Raw genomic sequence first — 19,741 nt, 5'->3', positions numbered from 1 at the left:
TGGTGCAATGCGATCGAGTAATATCCCTTGGTGTACCAAAGTATATTGCAATTGATTTTCTATCCAACTTCTAGTTATTGTTACACAATCAGTCATCATACTCCGGAAATAAGATTTCTCTCGGGACTGTGACCAATACAGCTATCTGAATTTTTTTTAGTTATTATAGGCGTATACAGTGAGAACGTTTGAGTTGGAATAAATTTATTACCTCGAGAAGGGGTGAATTTAGAGAGAAATCTTGAAATAGGTCGATTTTATTTTTAAATTCTGAGTTTTTGGCATATACATCATACTAGTGACCTCATCCATCTGAGCGTGGTGACGTAATCGATGATTTTTTTAAATGAGAGCAGGGGTCGTGTAATAGCTCATTTTAAAAGTTATATTTAATTCTCTAATCAGTAATATAAACGTTAACATCAATATTTATACAGGGTTTCCAAAAAAAGTTTTTTAATCAAATTAATTGAGACAAAAAGAAGAATGTATGTAATTCATTTAGTTCAAAATACATTTGAGTGCTGTCAAAAAACAGAAAGAAATGTTTATTTGACAAATGAACATTGTTTTCCGCTTAAATTCAATGTTAAAACTGCCACTCACCTGTCTCTTAGCAGATTGAACATTGAATTTAAGCAAAAAGCAATGTTTATTAATGAAATAAACATTATTACTACCTGTTCTTCTGACAGCACTAAAATGTATTTTGAATTAAATAAATTTCTGACATTTTTCATTTTGTCTAAATCAATTTAGTATCAAAAAAATTTTTTGTATACCCTGTATAAATAATTATGTTAATGTTTATATTACTGAATAGAGAATTAAATAACCTTTCTAATGAGCTATCACACAACCCCTATTCTCATTTAAAAAATCATCGATTACGTCATCCCGCCCAGATGGATGACGTCACTAGTATTATATATATGCCAAAAAGGCCTAATTTAAAAATAAAAATCGACCTGTCTCAGGATTTCCCTCCGAATTCGCCCATTTTCGAGATAATGAATTTATTCCAACTCAAAAGTCCTCACTGTATAAAGAAAACCTTTACGTTTACTGCAAATATTTCGGCGTCTTTTTTAATTCTTAACAAGCTTCATATTTGAGCTACATATAAATAATATAAAATTACAAAACTCTAAAACATAAAAAAAAGCTCTAAAATGGTGGTTGCTTCATTTATTGCTTTGAAAATAGCAATATACATAAGTAAAAATCGTTAACTGTTTATAAGTACAGTAAAACCTTGATATATCGTACCTCTATTTAACGGATTTCGGATATAACGGACAAAAAATCCGGTCAAATGTAAAAAAAATTAAAAACATCTTATTAATATTACACATACGTGCTTAACCTGTCTCATACCAAAATACATTGAATACCAATGGGGTCCCTGTGGACCCCAAACGCCGCACCTACCTACAACCTTTAGTTGTATGTTTTTGCCAAAAAATATAATATCCTTTATTAAACGTATGGATCACAGAATAATTTTGGAAGCCAAACGAATATCTCGCAGAAAGTTTTTGGATGAATAGATGAAGTAATGGTTGTATTGCATGATGAAGATAATGCAGAATATACAAGAGAGTAGCGTACCTTGCAGAAGAAAAAATTGTTTGATCGCCAAGATGCAGACACAGGTTTAGAAGGGTTGAAAATTCCTGATTTCTGTAGAACAACACATAATACAATTGAAAAAGTAGGTAGCTGAATGAAAGTAAATTATTATCGCCCTCAGCTCTATTTTGGCATTGTTACAAAATCACACGAGACGATAACGTGAATTTACAGTAAAAACCAGATTATTACCGTTTTTCCAAATCGTCTAGGATCTAGCAATTTAAGTTTTCCAATGTTTAGACGTGAATGCAATTTATTCGTTCACACGCCGATTTTGTGTTAAGGTCAAGTTTTGAAACAAATGACCTTGAGATAAATAAAATACTCTAAAATGTGAGATTATATTTTGCATGATCATTAAATTTTATTATCAATAAAGCATAAAGCTCGCAGTAAACTACTTGGGAGAGAGATCTACTTACAAAGGATGATATAACAGCTGTCAAATGAAATTGGTAATAACTACAGTATATCAAATAAACTTAAACGCATATGAATCCTAAAATTGTAGATTGTCTTTCTAAAACAATTTTAATTTAATCTCTCTAATGTTCGATTACAAATTCTTTTTGATAAAATCCGCATCACCGCGCTAAAAACTCTCATAAGGACTGCATTGCCTATGTAAAGTCATTGACTGTAAAGTCAATGTGGAACGGACTATAGTAATATCAGGGTGACAATTAGTTCTAATAACCAAAACACGACATCTACAAACAGATGTTCGTATTTTTGACGCTGTCGTTTTAATAGACCCATTAAATGTCATTATTTTACAGCTATTTATTTAAACACGAAAAACTATAAAAATTATAAAAATAAACAAATAATTAGATTATTTTGGCAATATTGAGTTCTTTACGATTTTGTTCTCAACATTAACTCCAACAGAAAATAGCTTTACACAGGAACCATTCATCAGAGTTTTTATTGTTGTATTTACATTATCAGGAGTATGTTCTTCTGTTGAGAATTCATTTGAAAATAGAAGTTCTATTATTATTTATTTTGGCAGGCAAAATATATTGGAGATTTTTATATTGGTGCCATTGAATTCTTCCACGTGTTTTCGAAATGATAACAATATATTTTGTATAAAACCCTCACTATATATTTTTTTGAAAACTATTGTAATACATTTGACCTTTATCTACTTGGAGAAAGCATACGATAGTGTGTCCAGGAAAGCGCTAAGGGAAGCAATAAGAACAATGCATATTAGAGAAAAATGGATGAATTTCACATAAAGACTGTATTAGGAAACAGAGGCTCAAAGAAAGTTAGGCAATGAAATAACAAAAACAATCACCGCAACAAAATGCCTTAATAGTCTAAAAGAGCTAGTGAACCCTCCGACTAACGGTCTTCCTGTAAGGCTAGAAATTTGTATAGTGATATTTCATAGCACACCAAGGCTAAAAACCATGACCTGGCAGGCATTAGCCCTGCACGTGTATCTACCAGGTGAATCGAAAAGTGCATAGTTTAGGGGAAAAATAAACTTTCTCCTATAAAGTTTAAATTTAAGTATGAGTTTAAGTCATTTAGAAGAAATGTGTACAATGACAGGCGATTCTGAATAGCATAAGACCTTGCCAGGCGAAGGGAAAGATTAGGGGTTTTTCCTAAAATTATTTTTTTGCATCGAACAAAGTTTTTTTTAGGTTTTTTGAATCATTCCAAACAGAAAAGGTCTTTAGTGATTTTTCTCTTAGGTTAATAGTTTTTGTTATACAGGGTGTTTTATTGGGAAAGTAACATACGTTAACTGTAGAAAGAGGACACTTAGGCGGCCTCAAAAATACCATACTTAATGGGTCTTACTCCATTAATAACGAAGATACTGGGTGTTTTATCTATTTTGCCATTTTCTTAATTGGTTCATAACTCTTTAACCACACTGTATATTTATTTTATATTTGGCACGCAAATATCATTTAAGGTGTACAATAAATTAATGTATTTACAATTGTAAAAAATCCAGGTCCAGGTCATCAGGTCCGGATTAAAAAATATTGGAAAAATTTTCCGACCCAAAAACAACACCCTGTACATTAAATTTTTTTAAATGGATTTTTCAGTTGAAAAGAGTATGGAAAACTAAATTTAGTGGTATACTTTGAATTTTCGACAAAATGATTTTTCTGGTCAAATTTTGAATTTGAATTCTGAAATTATGTGAATTGCGAGAGCTCTAAGTAGAAAAAAATTGAAATACAGCTTACAACTTGCCAACCGCACTGTATATTGATTTTATATTTAACACGCGAATATTCATTTAGGTGTCCAATCAATTAATGTTTTTACAATTATAAAAAATCCAGGTCCGGATTAAAAAATATTGTATAAATGTTCCGACCCAAAAAATACCCTGTATATTAATTTTCTCTTAATGAATTTTGCATTTGAAAAACTAAATTTAGTGGTATACTTCGAATTTTCGGCAAAATGATTTTTCTGGTAAAATTTTGAATTTGAATTCTGAAATTATGTGCATTGCGAAGCTCAAAGTAAAATAAATTAAAATATGACTTAATTTTAATTAATACCATTATTTAATCTAAATTGGTAAAATACATATTAACATTTGCACACATAACAATAATTTTTGATGGTGGTAATTTTGAATAAGTACTTTAGTTTTAAGTAGTTATTATGCTGCAAATTTTAGCTGTTTTGTTATAATTTTTAGATAATTCGTTGATTAAAGTGATGTATTCTTTATTGACCCTGTATTATTTATTCATTATTTAAAGATGAATATTCGTCATAAACTATTTGTCACACATAATTAAAAAACACTGAAATGTTAACATTTTACCAATTTAGATTAAATAATGGTATAAATTATAATTAAGTCGCATTTTAATTTTTTCTGCTTAGAGCTCTCGCAATTGACATAATTTCAGAATTCAAATTCAAAATTTTACCAGAAAAATCATTTTGCTGAAAATTCAAAGTATACCACTAAATTTAGTTTTTCATTCTCTTTTCAACTGAAAAATCTATTTTAAACAATTTTAATGTACAGGGTGTTGTTTTTGGGTCGGAATATTTTTCCAATATTTTTTAATCCGGACCTGGATTTTTTACAATTGTAAATAAATTAATTTATTGTACACCTTAAATGATATTTACAAATGACCAGAGAGGATATAATAAGAACAGAGGAAATACGAAACAGAATTAAATTAGAATACTTAATTACAAAAAAGTTAGAAAACAGTGCAGTGGTAGAGGCTTATGGGGCTTATGAGGAATGTCAGAGCATAGATGACCGAAAAGAATATTCGACTGGGACCCGCCAGAAAGAAGATGGAGTGGAAGACCTACTACAAGATGGAAAACGTACATAGGAAATGATATAATAGAAAGAAACCTCAGAAAAGGTGATTACACTGATTGGGAGAATAGAGTGACGTGGAGGACAAAAACGGCGAACTCATTATGGGATAAAGTCGAAGGAAAAGTCGAAGAAAATTGCAAAACTATTGATTTAAAAGCATAAGAAGAAGGTGTGGCTCCCTCCGTTTAGAGTTCATGTTAGTGCATTTTTTGAGTCAGTCTAGCCCTAGGACATAAGATAAATCGCGAATATGTACGCAGATCAGAGGCGTGCGGTCCATGGAAGCGGGGGAAGCACTGCTTCCCTAACTTCCATATAAGAAAATACATATATTATTAATTAGTATTTAATTATCAACAATGTTTCCCTAATCTAAGTAATCTATTATGTAACTAATAGGCATTGAAACATTATTAAAATTTGATCGCATACGAACGGTCTCAAATAAGCACACAATTCAACGATTCAGTCCGGTCCTGACGGAAGCGCATCTCAAAATCGCTGCTTGTCATGCATTTGTCCCGTTCAAAAATTGGTCAGGGTTTAATAACCTCACTCGCTAGTCATGTTCCTTTCACGCGAATTTTGATACGCCTGGAAGCGCTCGTCCGACCGCTTCCGATTCGAAAACGAGATGCGGAGTCTGTTACTGCTGCTATAAGGGGTAAGTATTTAGGTACAAATGGCTCGATTTCAATTTTTTGCTTAAGGTACTATTACACTTTAGAAGGCCAAAAATAATTATTGTTTTCAAGAATTTTTTTCTCAGAAACTTTATTAAAAATGAACATAAAACTTTTTACATATTAATATCTAACTCTTAAAGAGTACAAAAAATATATATTTTTTCATTTATGCACGTACGCTAATATTGTAGAGGGCGCAAAAGTCGAGGCCTCGAAAAATGATGGCGGACAGTTAATCTCAGGATTAGGATATCTGAAACAAAAAAATCGTACTGCATTTGAAAGAGAAAGGTGTCTTACGTGACAATTTACCACAATTTGACCAAAAAATAAATATTTTTTAACCATGAAAAACTGAAGAAAAACGAGCGATTTTTTCACAAAATTTTTTCAAATTTCCTTAAAATCTTTTTATTGCGGAATTTTTCACTAAAGGTGGTAAATTGTCACGTAAGAAACCTTCCTTTTTCAAATGTCGTACGATTTTTTTGCTTCAGAGATCCCAATCCTGAGATTAACTGTCCGCCATCGGAACTACTTTTTTTCGAGGCCTCGATTTTGGCGCCCTCTTCAATATTAGTGTACGTGCATAAATGAAAAAAGATATATTTTTTATATTCTCTAAGAGTTAGATATTAACATGTAAAAAGTTTTATGTTCATTTTTAAGAAAGGTTCTGAGAAAAAAAATCTTGAAATATTGCTTATTTTTGGTCTTCTAAAGTGTACTAGTACCTTAATATTTTTACTAATATTTTATTTGACATTTTGAGATTTTTCCTTTTACTGATATTTTATAGTACCTACGACATTTTACAGACGAAGTCAAGTGACATTGCATTTTGTATAAGACAATTTGATGACTTATGATGATTAAAAAAATGAGCTGTTTAAAAATATGTGGGATAAAGCTGAAAATAATATGGGCTTCGAACCTAAAAGAAAAATAATGATGATTGATATTGTCGGCGAAAGAGAGACCTATCGACGATTATACATCGAAATTTTTGATAATATTCTACAACAGCGGTTCTCAACCTTTTTGAGTCATGTACCACCTACAGTTCTTTTTATTATTTTTGGTACCACCTATATTTTTGTATTGTATTATGAAGACTTACTAAGTACTGCTGTTTTAATGTTTTTTGTGTTTTGTGTACCACCGCAAATAATGATATGTACCACCAGTGGTACATGTACCACAGATTGGGAACCGCTGTTCTACAACAAATGAATTATCACTTTGAAAATTTTAAAGAAATAAAATATGTAGAATTATGTAATTTTAATATGTCTAATTATAATTCATTAAAATCTCCCACAGAGGTATGTACCTATTTAATTCAGTACGATTAAATTATGATTTTTTTTGATAATCTAGCTTTGCATTCTCAGTTAAATGTCATTTATAAAACACCTGAAATTAGTGATAAAGAAATACTTAGGAATCGGTTGAATTTTTTGAATACTACTGGTTTAAATCAGTCTCTATGTGAAGTGGGCAAGTTGTGTGAATTAAGTAGTAGGTACTAACTATCCCAGCTACAAGTGCATCAGTTGAACGAAGTTTTTCAGTATTAAAATGCATCAAAAGTTTTACAATAAATTTTACAAGTGACGACAGACTTTCCAAGTTAGCCCTATTATCCATTGAAAAAGAGTGCATTTATTAAACAATTATCAGAAAATCCAAAATTTTACGACGATGTTATCGACAAAAAATTTGCATTAGTTGATAAGAGAATAGGACTCAAGTATAAGTAAATAAGTGTCATATTGTTGAAAGTTGTGTGTTATGGAAGGTGATTCGAAATCGGAATATAAAAACAATTTTGAATAGAACTTTTCTTTTTAAGTTTAAAGAAACCAAGCCTGGAGCAGGGACTCGACCCTGAGCAAGCAGTACAGATCGATGATAAGTCACTAGATATACGATATACTAAGTCACTAGAGTCACTAACCTGCATTGATCGGGGTAGGATTTCGTTTGTGAGTCCTTGTATCCAGGACTCCCACATAATAAGCACTTTGCTGATAGAGAGCCCATATAGCGCATCAGAGTGCTATCGGAGGGGAAGTGGATAGTATGAAGCATTGGGGCGGGATGGAGTAACGCCCGCTTATAAGAGTAAATCCTCCTTGCCTCAATGAATTTGTATCACCCGAATCTCATTCTCAAGGCGTGTGCATGTCTCTCAGACTGGGTTAAACACTATACCTAATTTTTTGTAGTTCTTGTTTTTAGTCGATATAAGTTAACAGGTAATACATTAGGTATACACCTATTAAGTAGGTATATGTTTTGATCTCGACCCTCGTAAGAAAATATTTGTTAAACCCTTATTGAATCGCTTCCTCTTCCGAAAATGTCACCGCACGCCACTGACGCAGATCTGTCCAAACATATAAAGTGGTGTAAAATCAGCGCATAAGGCCGGTTACTCACTATCAGGTACACCTGAACAGTTAAACCTGTGAGGTGTACCCGACAGTGAGTGGCCGACCGAACATTGTTCAATGCGACGGCAAAATACCGATAACTGATGGAGCGGCTCAATGTTACTATGTTATGGTGTTCCAGTGTTACACAATGTAGCCCAGACTTGCGCGACTGTGTTATGCGGTGACTCTGCAAATATTGCATGTCTATTTGCGCCTTCCGGGAGTTTAAAACATATTCAGCCTATTACATAATTAAAATAAAACATATTTTCATCGCTGAATTAATATTTTTGCACGAACAACATTCGTGACCGTCAAATTTATTATAGCTTTCTATACAAGAGGGAAATATGTGTACGACAAAATGATAAAATACTTTTCAGCAAGTTGAAAATTGTATTTTATTCATCTAAAATGTGGAATTGTCCTGTTGGCGACACGCACACACTGACACTAATAATTTATTTAATTGTACTTTCTGTGATGTGTACGGTGAACGTTTCAGTTTCAGTTGTTTAATTGAACCAGTTCCAGTTGGCAAAAGTTTGGTACAATACAGGAATAAACATTAACGTTTTGTTTTTAAAACACTTTTACATACTTTTGGGTTAGTTATGGCTGTTAATAATTTCGGGACATCGGGACTGTTTGTAATTGGAGTTAATCGGTATGAATAATGTTTTGGCACTTCTTAGGACAAGTGCCAAATATATAGCTTATATAGAGTAAGAAACTCTATACAGGGTGTCCAGAAACTCTACCGACAAATGAAGACAGGAGATTCTTCAGATAATTTTAAGACAATTTAGCTCAATTCACCTAGTCCGAAAACGCTTCCTAAGGGAGCAAGAGCTCTTTGAAAATGGCGTCTTATAATTAGTTTTTCTTAAATACCTCCAGAACGCTTTAATTTGGAAAAACAAAAATTGGTACGTAGATTTATCTTCCAGAGGTAAATCGATTCCATTCATTGCAAATTTCTAGTATTGATCATAGGCGTCGTTTTGGGTAGAGCAACAGTTATTTTATAACATAACTTTGTCTTTAACTTTTAAGCATTTTTGGCACTGGATTATTAAATTGTGAGGTATTCTAGTACTAAAAGGTACTCTTGATTTAAGTCGGTAGGACACACCGTTTTCTAGGAAAATCAATTTAAAAATTTTTCGTTTTTTGAATTTAAAAAAATTTTTTTTCAAAATAAACGGTGTATTTTACCAACTTAAAGCAAGAGTAACTTTTAGTACTAAAATACCTCATAACTTATTAATCTAGAGTCAAAAATGCTTAAAAATTAAAGATAAAAATGTTATGCGATAAAATAACTGTTGACCTACCCAAAACGGACGCATATGACCCGTACTAGAAATTCGCAATAAATGAAATCGATTCATCTCTGAAATATAAATAAACGAAGCAGTTTTCGGATTTCTAAATAGTTTTTTTTTGGAATTTTTTTTGGAAATTCAAGAAAAGAAACATTTTTAAATTGATTTTTCTAGAAAACGGTGTATGATATCGACTTAAAACAAGAGTAACTTTTAGTTGTAGAATACCTCACAATTTAATAATCCAGAGTCAAAAATGCTTAAAAATTAAAGATAAAAAAGTTATGCGCTAAAATATCTGTTGCCCTACCCAAAACGAACGCCTATGACCGGTACTAGAAATTGGGTTAAAATATATTAAAATTATCTGAGGAATCTCCTGTCTTCGTTTGTCGGTACAGTATTGGAGTTTCTGGAGACTCTGTATAAGTACAAAATAAATATCAATATTTTCATCTTTTGAGACAGGACCCAACTTCTATTGTATTAATTTTTAACATCACAACCAATTTCAAAACAACCAACATTCTCAGATCTATCCTGTCCAAAACCAAACTCAACAACACACAAGAAAGATCTAAAAACTTCATCAACTAAATACCATATGAATGCAACAATTTCGACGTGGGAGAAACTACATGACTTCGTGATGAAACTACATCAAGAACAGAGACTTTGAGAAATCGCAGATATACAAATATGCCTGGGACAAGGAGCACAGAGTTTAATGGAAAGATTCTTCAATATTCATGAAAGAGACAGACATGAAAAAGGGAAAAGGCAAAGAAGCAATCCTGATCCTACCTAACGAAGAAAAATGTGTAAAAAAGAATGTGTGTGTACTTTGTACGCACGTAAGAAGTTATACTTCTACTACATATTATGTGATTTTTAAGACAATACCAAAAAATTTAAAAAAATAAAAGAATAAAACGCACACAAACACATTGAAAAATGCCACAAAGAAAAAATGATTTCTGAACGATAATAATTGTTGGCAAAAATTTTAAATACGCATTTTCTAAAAAAAAAATTATATAACAAATATACTTACAATCATAAAATGCATAAAAAAATAAAAACTTGCATCGGGAATCGAACCCGTGAATTTCGGGACGCTTTGATTCGTAATCGAAGCCTAGACTCACTCGTCCAATTCCACATTATTTGTCATGTGGAAAAATAGGGTAACTGAACGTTTTACTGTTTGACAGTTGTTTTGAATATAATTAAATTATGTAGTTTAAATTTTGTGGAAGAAAATATTAAAATATAACAAAACAGTAAGAAAACAATATATTAGATGAAGATTGGTAGAACTTTTGTTGGTAATCAAATTAAGTATGTAAATCAAAGCATTACATACCTACTAGATAAATAAATCTACGCCAAAAAATCATAATTTAAAAATAAAAATCGGACCTAATTTGGGATTTCTCTCTAAAATCCTCATTCTTGAGAAAATAAATGTACAGTAGAGCGTCGATTATCCGAACGTCGATCAACCGAACGACCGCTTATTCGAACTATCGACTCCCGCGTCCCGCACTCGAATACCGAGCAAGCGTTAGTAATTGACGCTTAAAATATCTTCAATTTTCTTCAATATTGTATCCAAAAATAATTATGTTGTTGCAAAGACTGCACTTTTTTGTTTAGTTGCTAGTTGTCATTATCAAGATATAAATAAATATGTAGGTATATAAATATGGCTTTTATTCACTTGTGGATAAAAATGTATGACTATACATATGTATCAATATATTGTAGTTCGGATAATCGACGCTCTACTGTATTTCAACCTAATCCAAATGTATAATTACAATATGATTAGATATAATAAAAACTACTTACCAAATTAGAATGAGTTTTCCTTGTCCAAAATAGTCCAAAAGTCCAAAAATATAGGTATATGAAAACTATTTAAAAAGGCAGTATAACTATTAACTAACTTTTGTTTGTTGTTTCTTTTCACACAAATTTTAAAACGCAACAATCATAAATAATCTAACTACAGCTGTGCCACAGCCGCCATATTGAATAATTTTTGACATGTCATTTGAACATCCAATCAGAACAAAGTTATAATGCGCATGCGCCGGGATCATAGGTTTTAACATATAAAAATTCACCCTCATATCGCCGGTAAAGAAGTATAACTTCAAAAACCCATCAGCAGAATGCAGCAGGGTTTGTTTGCCAATACTAAAAGAAGAAGTCCACAACAAACAACCAAAATCGCATACATATATTTATAATACAACACACAACACAACAACGAACAAAATCACATCTACGTCACAGATTACACACTAAAATTAACCCAAAATAATATACAAAAACAGTTAGAATTTGACACCCCTAGGCAATAACATGGTCAAACAATTTTTTTAGGGGTTTTAAGGGTTTTCCGTCCATCTCGAGTCCTACAGCTGCTTCCACAATACAGTAGAACTAGATTGGTTTTGTGCGAGAATATGCTGACTGTACTGTGATGGAATGGAAGAACATGCCGCTGTTCTTAGATGAGAGCAGAATATCCCTATGAGTTCCAGATGAACGTCAGCGTGTCTACTGGCGTCAAAATGAAAGGCTTGCTCCGTGCACTATAACCAAAAAAGTGGCTTACCAAGGAGGGTCAATAATGATTTTGATTTTGTTGTATTCGATAGAGGTAGTGTCAACTCTCAAATGTACGTGGAAGAAGTTCTGTAAGACCATGTTATGCCTTTCGCACCGTTGATTGGTGAAAACTTTAGATTAATGCATGACAATGTACGTTGCCATACCGTAAAATTCATCCGGGAGAACCTTAATGAGGTCAGGATTCAAGATTTACCATGGCCGGCGCGCAGTAACATCTCACGCCGATCTTAACCCAATTAAACACATTTAGGACAACCTCAAAAACGGGTAAGAGCAATAATAGCAGCCCCTACATCCGTCAGAGAGCTCAAGATGACTGCGGTAGAGGAGTGGTACAATTTTCCCAAGTAGGACCAGGATATCATGAATGGATTGCCGAACCGGCTCCAAGAAGTCCTAAAAGCTAGAGGCGCTCCATTATTAATACTCACCTTTTTTTTAATTAGAATATGATTTTCAAAATTATGTTTGTGGTCTTTTTAAAATGTGGTCCAAGGTTCACAATTTTTGCAAATTGAAGGAAATACAAGGTGGGCGGTTAATTGTGCCGGTGAGTGTACACCGTTTTCACAGAATCACGTTTTCTGTTTCCCAAATATTCCAGCAACTCATAATCAAATCTAACTTCCTTAGCCAATTATTGATCGCTAACTGCTTAGTAATTATAACTTTTCAACAGTTAACTTCACAGTTTGTTACGGAAAGTTTGTAAACCCACACATTCGATGTCAAATACGAAATCGGACATTTCAAGTACAATATTCCAACTTCCAACAATCTATATAGCCTGAAGTTTGCAACTATAAGTGAAATAATTTCACCTAAAGGTGAAATAATTCTTCGCATTATGCGCACTATGCATAGACGTTTGTTATATTACGTTTAATATACACAAGTAGTCGAGGAAATGAAACTGAAAAAATGGCAAAACCTCGCAATTTTTTCGTCCAGCATCGATTTGTACAAAAATTTGGAATTAGGCTCATTTTACCCTATAGTTCATTTTCTATATTGAGCCGTTGTACGCTTTTGGTTTTTTAAGGGTGAAAACCACCCCTAATTGTAAAAAATTATAAAATAACATTTTAATATTTAATATTGTCAACATTTCATTCTTATTAGTTACATAATGATTGTTTTATGCTTCAAGATATAATATTATTACAACTATTATATAATATTTCAACCCTTACAATTACCCTTGTTGGAGCTATATATATAAAAAATTGACTTATCCTAAAAGAATAATTTCGGTTTGCATCGATTTACATAAAAATTTGAGATTAGGATCATCTCACCCTGTACTTCATATTCTATATCATGTTCAAGGGCGTTGATTATTTTTAGGGTTGAAAACTACCCCTTATTGTCAAAAATTATATACAAACATTATTAACTTTAATATGGGTAAAATTTGGTTTTGATTGGTTAAATAATGATTGTTTTATGCTAAAGGATATAATATCATATTTCAACCCTTAAAACCACCCTTAATAGCATTGCAATTTTTATAAGTAGATAATTTAATAGATATATACAGAAAAAAATGTAGAATTAAAGAATTACAAAAACATTTATTTACACAAAAATACTAATTTACAAATATGTACAAATACAAATAGTTTTTTAGTCATCTTCCAGTATACGAACTAGTTCTGTGGTATTATATACTAGGGGAGTGCAATTAGAACGAAAAGATACAATGTTTCGGAAAAAATCAAACAAGGTTATATTTTTCTAAAACTTTTTTTGTTAGTTTATAAATAGGTTAAAGTAAAAAGTTCTACTCACAAATTTCGCCGCTAATTGTTTATTAATTGTTTAAACAATAACAATTGTTTTGTATAAATAATGTTAAGAATATGGGTGAATTCAACATTTTATTTTGATAAAAAATGTTTTTATTTTAGTTTTGATTATGCTGAACCCGAATCTGACATTACAATTTGCAAATTCAAAATGGCGGATTCAAAATGGCGGATTTTTTCCTAAAAATCCTTAAAAAGTAGTTGAAAAATCCGAATTTTTTTTTATAAAACGTGTTTGTTTGCCTATATGTGGATATTTTTGAGAGGTTGCTGAACCTGAATCCAATTTTGATAATTTAAATTATAAAATGGCAGATCCAAAATGGCGGTTAACTTAAAAAATAGTTGTAAAATCATAATTACTTTACAAAATGTATTTATTTCTACATATATTTATTTTTGAGTGCTTTGATAAATCTAACTTAAATGTTAACATTATAAACTATAAAATGGCGGATCCAAAATGCGGATTTTCTAAAAAGAACATAAAAAAGAACATTTTTGTAAAACATTTATTGTTTTTATTTTTAACAGGTTGTTGAATCTGAATTAAAGATTAAAAATTTAAATTTCAAAATGGCGGATCCAAAATGGCGGATATTTAAATAAAAAACAAGTATGGAATTTCATTCTTAAAAAAAAGATAAACAAATAATTTTCACAATAATATTAAAAATTAAAATGTATTAGAAAGAATATTTAAAAAAAAACAAATTTTCGATTAGAAGGATATAATTACATATTGAAACATAGTTTTTAATTCCAAACAACTTTCCTTTATAAAAATTTTCGATATTGTGAAATATAAAGGTACTTTACTCTTGAGTGAAATTCATATTTTTGACATACCTCGTACAAAATTAACAAAATTTGATATTTGATGGTTGCATCTTATGTTATATACGATGCGGAGTATTTTATAAAAAATAACTTTTTTTCGTAAAACTGATATTAAAAAAGTTATCAATAGGTTCCAAGTTACGCAGACATACTGTATAAGAGCTAAAAAAAATTTTTTTTGTTGAACATTTATTATTGTTGAAGCTTATTATTAAATGTATTTTAGGTAAGTTTTACAGAAAAAAGTTTTGATCACTCTGTATATACATTTTTTCAGCTGGTAATTTTCGGTTTTTGTATTACATTTTTGTTATCTTTCTTAGTTTTCTCAAAAATAAATTGTTTATTTCAATTTTAAACTGAAATAATTCAGTGTTTTTTAAAGATTACATCCCAAGCTTTAAAAAAATAGCAAAAAAATTGTACTAGATTTATTCAAACTTGAGTAATACCGTCTTAAACTGGTGGGAATTCTGTAAAACTACGAAGTTTTCAAAAATTACATTTTTTGAGACATCGTATTATTTGAATTAAATTTTTGAGATTTTTTTTGAATAAAACATCGTTTAGTAAGATGATTGAGAGTTAAGTTGTGCAAATTTGAGAGTTTTATAAGTAAAATTGTATTAGTTACACATTTTTAAATCATTTTTAAACAAAATTCATGTAAGGCTCACTTTCCGCCCACACCGTACTTATGTCCATACATTTTATTTCTTTTTATTACAACCATAAGATAGCTTATTTCATCTTCTTTCATGTCCAATTTGTAAAATTTCTTTTGATCCATTAGTTAAAGAATTACATTAAAAAAACTCAACTGTGCACTTCTTCCAACGCTAGTTTACAGTGCGCCAATGTGTGTGAGAAGGGTGACTTTAGCGTTATAAATAAAAAATTACAGAAGCTAGCGATTTAATTTTAGAAAAATCTTTATAAAAGGTTTTTTTTTGTAAAATTTTATGAATTTTTCAATGGTCAAGTCAGTTTTTTTCTAAAAATTATATTTTCGGAGTTATTTAAAAAAACATCTAACTTCGCTGTTCATTTGTTTAATAAAAAATGAAGCACCCACTTCTCGAGTAGAACTTTTTGATATGTTGTTTATTAAACATTATTATTATTCTTAATGAAATTACAAAAAGTTTTATCTTGTTTGATTTTTTCCGAAGTGAAAATCTAAATGCACTCCCCTATACATTGAAAATGCTCTATAAGCGGACTATTCGAATTTTTCGAAAAAAAAGAGTTCGTTTTATAAACACAGCTCCTTTATTTTTGGCGATAAAAACTTTTTTCAAAAATGAATTTGTAGGATTTTTGAAGAGCTATAAGACTGTGTAAATAAAATTCCGGAGGATCCCTTAGTTTTTAATTGATGTAGGTTTAAACGGCTCGATAAGGGGGTGTTTGCTTAAATAGAGGTTTAAACAGCTATATCTCGCTAACTATTCACTATAATGAAAATCTATGCACAAGTAAATTTTAGTTATGCAAAAAAGCTACAATTTAGTTATCTATCATTTTTTTCGTATCTCTAGTATTTTCGGAGATATTTTGAAGAAAATGGTAAAAAATACAAAATTGCAAAAACCTTTTTTTCTTTAAACTCCAATTTTTCTAAAATTAGTCCTTTTAAATTGGTCAAACTTCTTGGGTGTATTAACAATACAAGTATAAAAGGAATTACAGAAAAATGAAGACCAATTTTTAATTAGGAGGGTAGTTAGGGGGTTGTTTTCACTGATTTTTTCATAAAGAAAAGCAGGTTCCGACCTTTTTTTGATAATGTCACTCAATCTTTATGCTAGAAACTTTTTATTATTATTTTTTGAAAGACCCAATAGTATCCCTAAAAAAAGATTATGAAAGTTTTTCTCGAAAAATGCAAAGTTTTTTCGTTATTTGGCTTTGAATATTTCAAATTATACATTTGACGAAAAAAGCTAACCTTTAACATGCCGTATCTCAATTTATATTGGTCAGAAAAATATTATAGAAAAAGAATTTGCTTTGTATTACTAAAAGACACAATTTCGATAGCTATAGTCTTTTTGATTAAATGCATACTTTTCGAATTATGGTCAAAAAACTCTCTAAATAAAAAAATATGAAAAAAAAAATTTTTAGGAAACGCTTTTCTTTAGTTCCGAGTGACTAAAATTAAAAATATTAAAAAATCAACTAAAAAGTAAAAAATAAAAAAAAATTGAAAAAATCTAACATATTCTCAAAGAAAAGCGTGGCGCGTCTTCATCGAATAAACGGTTTTCGCCGCACGCTTTTCTTTGACGAATGTGTTGGATTTTTTCAATTTTTTTTTATTTTTTACTTTTTAGTTGATTTTTTAATATTTTTAATTTTAGTCACTCGGAACTAAAGAAAAGCGTTTCCTAAAAATTTTTTTTTCATATTTTTTTATTTTTTACTTTTTAGTCTTACACTTTTCAAACATTAAAATATATCGTCATGTTTATTAAAATACGTATAAAACATATGATGAACAAACATGAAAAGTAGTCGGAATCGGCAAAAAATTTGGAACTCTATTGTTTATTTATGAAACATAACGTAAACAATTAACGTAAAAAGTGAAATTATGTATAGTTCATACAATTAGCTACAATCTGTATTGTTTATTTATGAAACAACGTAAACAATTAACGTAAAAAGTGAAATTATGTATAGTTCATATAATTAGCTACAATCTGTAAAAGTTTCAAGTTTCTTCATTGTAAAAACAAGAAAATTTAAGCATTTTCTGGTAAATTCGTTTTTATATTTAAACAATTAACAAACATAAAAAAATTATTGACTGTTCGTGTATTGTTCCCGCGAATGCATATGTCTGCAAATTTTTAGTCATTTGCATTGAACAAAAGGCAGTAAAATTAACGTCCAAAAATTTGACCCAAACGATTGAACTAAAGAAAAGCGTTTAATTAATACGCCAAAACGAATTCTAATGTTAATTGTAGCACAAAACGTCTCCACCGGTGGTTTTTCTAAGACTACGATAAAAACACGAATTTTTTGGATTCGAGTTTTGGGTGAGGTTCTGTTTCGTATTGCATTGAAATTTGACACGAATAAGTGTCGATTTTTATATAAACAAATATATTTTCGTTCAATATTTCGTTATAAGCGTTCAAAATTTGAAACTTTATTCTTTATTTATGAAGCACAACGTAAACAATTAACGTAAAAAGTGAAATTATGTATAGTTCATATCATTAGCTACAATCCGTAAAAGTTTTAAGTTTCTACATTGTAAAAAACAAGAGAATTTAAGCATTTTCCATTAAAATCGTTTATTTTTATTTAAACAATTAATAAACATAAAAAAAATAATTTTTATTGACTAATCGTGTATTGTTCCCGCGAATGCATATGTCTGCAAATTTTCATTCATTTGCATTGAAGAAAAGGCAGTCAAATTAACGTCTAAAGATTTGACGCAAACTATTGAACTAAAGAAAAGCGTTTAAAAAAAAAAGAAGAATGTGTGTAACTTATTAAATTTAAATTAAAATACATTTTACTACTGTCAGAAACCAGACAAAAATGTTTATATCACAAATAATCATTCATTTTCGCTTAAATTGAAGGTTAAAACTTCCAAGAGGCAGGTTTCTGGCGGGAGCTGGCTTGAATATTTTTTAATTTAATCGAAAAGCAATGTTTATTTCTGAAATACACATTTTTTTCTGTTTGCGGGCAACTGTAAAATGTATTCTGGGTTAAATAAATTACATACATTCTCCTTTTTTGTCAAATAATTTAATTAAAAAATTATTTTTGGACACCTGTACAAATAATTATATAAATTTTTATATTACTGAATAAAGAATTGAATGACCTTTCAAATGAGCTATCGCATGTCCCCTATTCTCATTTAAAAAAATCATCCATTACGTCATCGCGCCCAGATGGATGACGTCACTAGTATGAAATATATGCCAAAATATCGTAATTTAAAATAAAAATCGACCTCTTTCGGGATTTTTCCTTAATAACCTTGCCTTTTTACGAAATAACGAATTTATTCTTTTCATTTGCATCGTACTGTATAAACAAATATATGAGTGTTCAAAATTTAAAACTTTATTGTTTATTTATGACGCATAACGTAAACAATTAACGTAAAAAGTGAAATTATGTATAGGTTATATCATTACCTACAATCCGTAAAAGTTTCAAGTTTCTACATTGTAAAAAACAAGAGAATTTAAGCCTTTTTCCATTAAAATCGTTTTTTTATTTAAACAATTAATAAACATAAACAAAAATTTTTTGTTGTCTATTCGTGTATTGTTCCCGCGAATGCATATGTCTGCAAATTTTCATTCATTTGCATGGAAGAAAAGGTAGTCAAATTAACATCCAAAGATTTGACGCAATCTATTGAACTAAATAAAAACGTTTAAAAAGTGGATTTTTTCGTCGAAAAACTGTTACATTCAACCGCGAATAACTCGAAAAATATTAGCTTTACGAAAAAATGTAAACTACATTTTTTTCTTAGAATTACGTTTTACATCGATTTACATGGTTAAAATTTATTAAAAAAATTCCCACCCCCGAAATGGGGTGGCAACCACCCCCAAGATTTTAGCGTACAGCGACATGATATATAAAATGATCCTTGGACTATTCCCTACTTTCTGTGAAAATTTCAAGTAAATCCATGCTCGACGAAAAAATTGCGAGCCAAAATGCTTCATTTCCTCGACTAAAGGTGTTATAATAATACTTCCACTAATAGAAGTTATGGCCTAATGCTAATGCAAAGAAAACCGAATTGTGCTGTTTCCATCTAAGTTAATAATGCTTAAACCAACAAAAAACTCTCCGTTCACTTTGAGACTATTGGCTCATAACTCCACACAAAAATATCTTGGATTAACTTTAAGGTTTAAAGAACACCTATAAAAAACGGCAGCAATTTTAAAAAACGCGAATTAATATGATCCAAAAGCTACGTGATACCACATGTGGTTCCTCAACCTCT

At 30.3% G+C, this 19,741-nt stretch overlaps 1 protein-coding gene across 3 annotated transcripts in view; it reads right to left on the bottom strand.

The window, feature by feature from the left end:
* Positions 1-19,741, bottom strand: part of LOC114335253 (myosin light chain kinase, smooth muscle) — a 123,826-nt gene that overhangs the window by 67,231 nt on the left and 36,854 nt on the right. The window lies entirely within an intron of this gene.

Source organism: Diabrotica virgifera, chromosome 1 (assembly GCF_917563875.1).
Source record: "Diabrotica virgifera virgifera chromosome 1, PGI_DIABVI_V3a".
NCBI classification, from domain to species: domain Eukaryota; kingdom Metazoa; phylum Arthropoda; class Insecta; order Coleoptera; family Chrysomelidae; genus Diabrotica; species Diabrotica virgifera.
The sequence above is the reverse complement of the archived record's forward strand: the minus strand, read 5'-3'. Positions and strand labels throughout refer to the sequence as shown.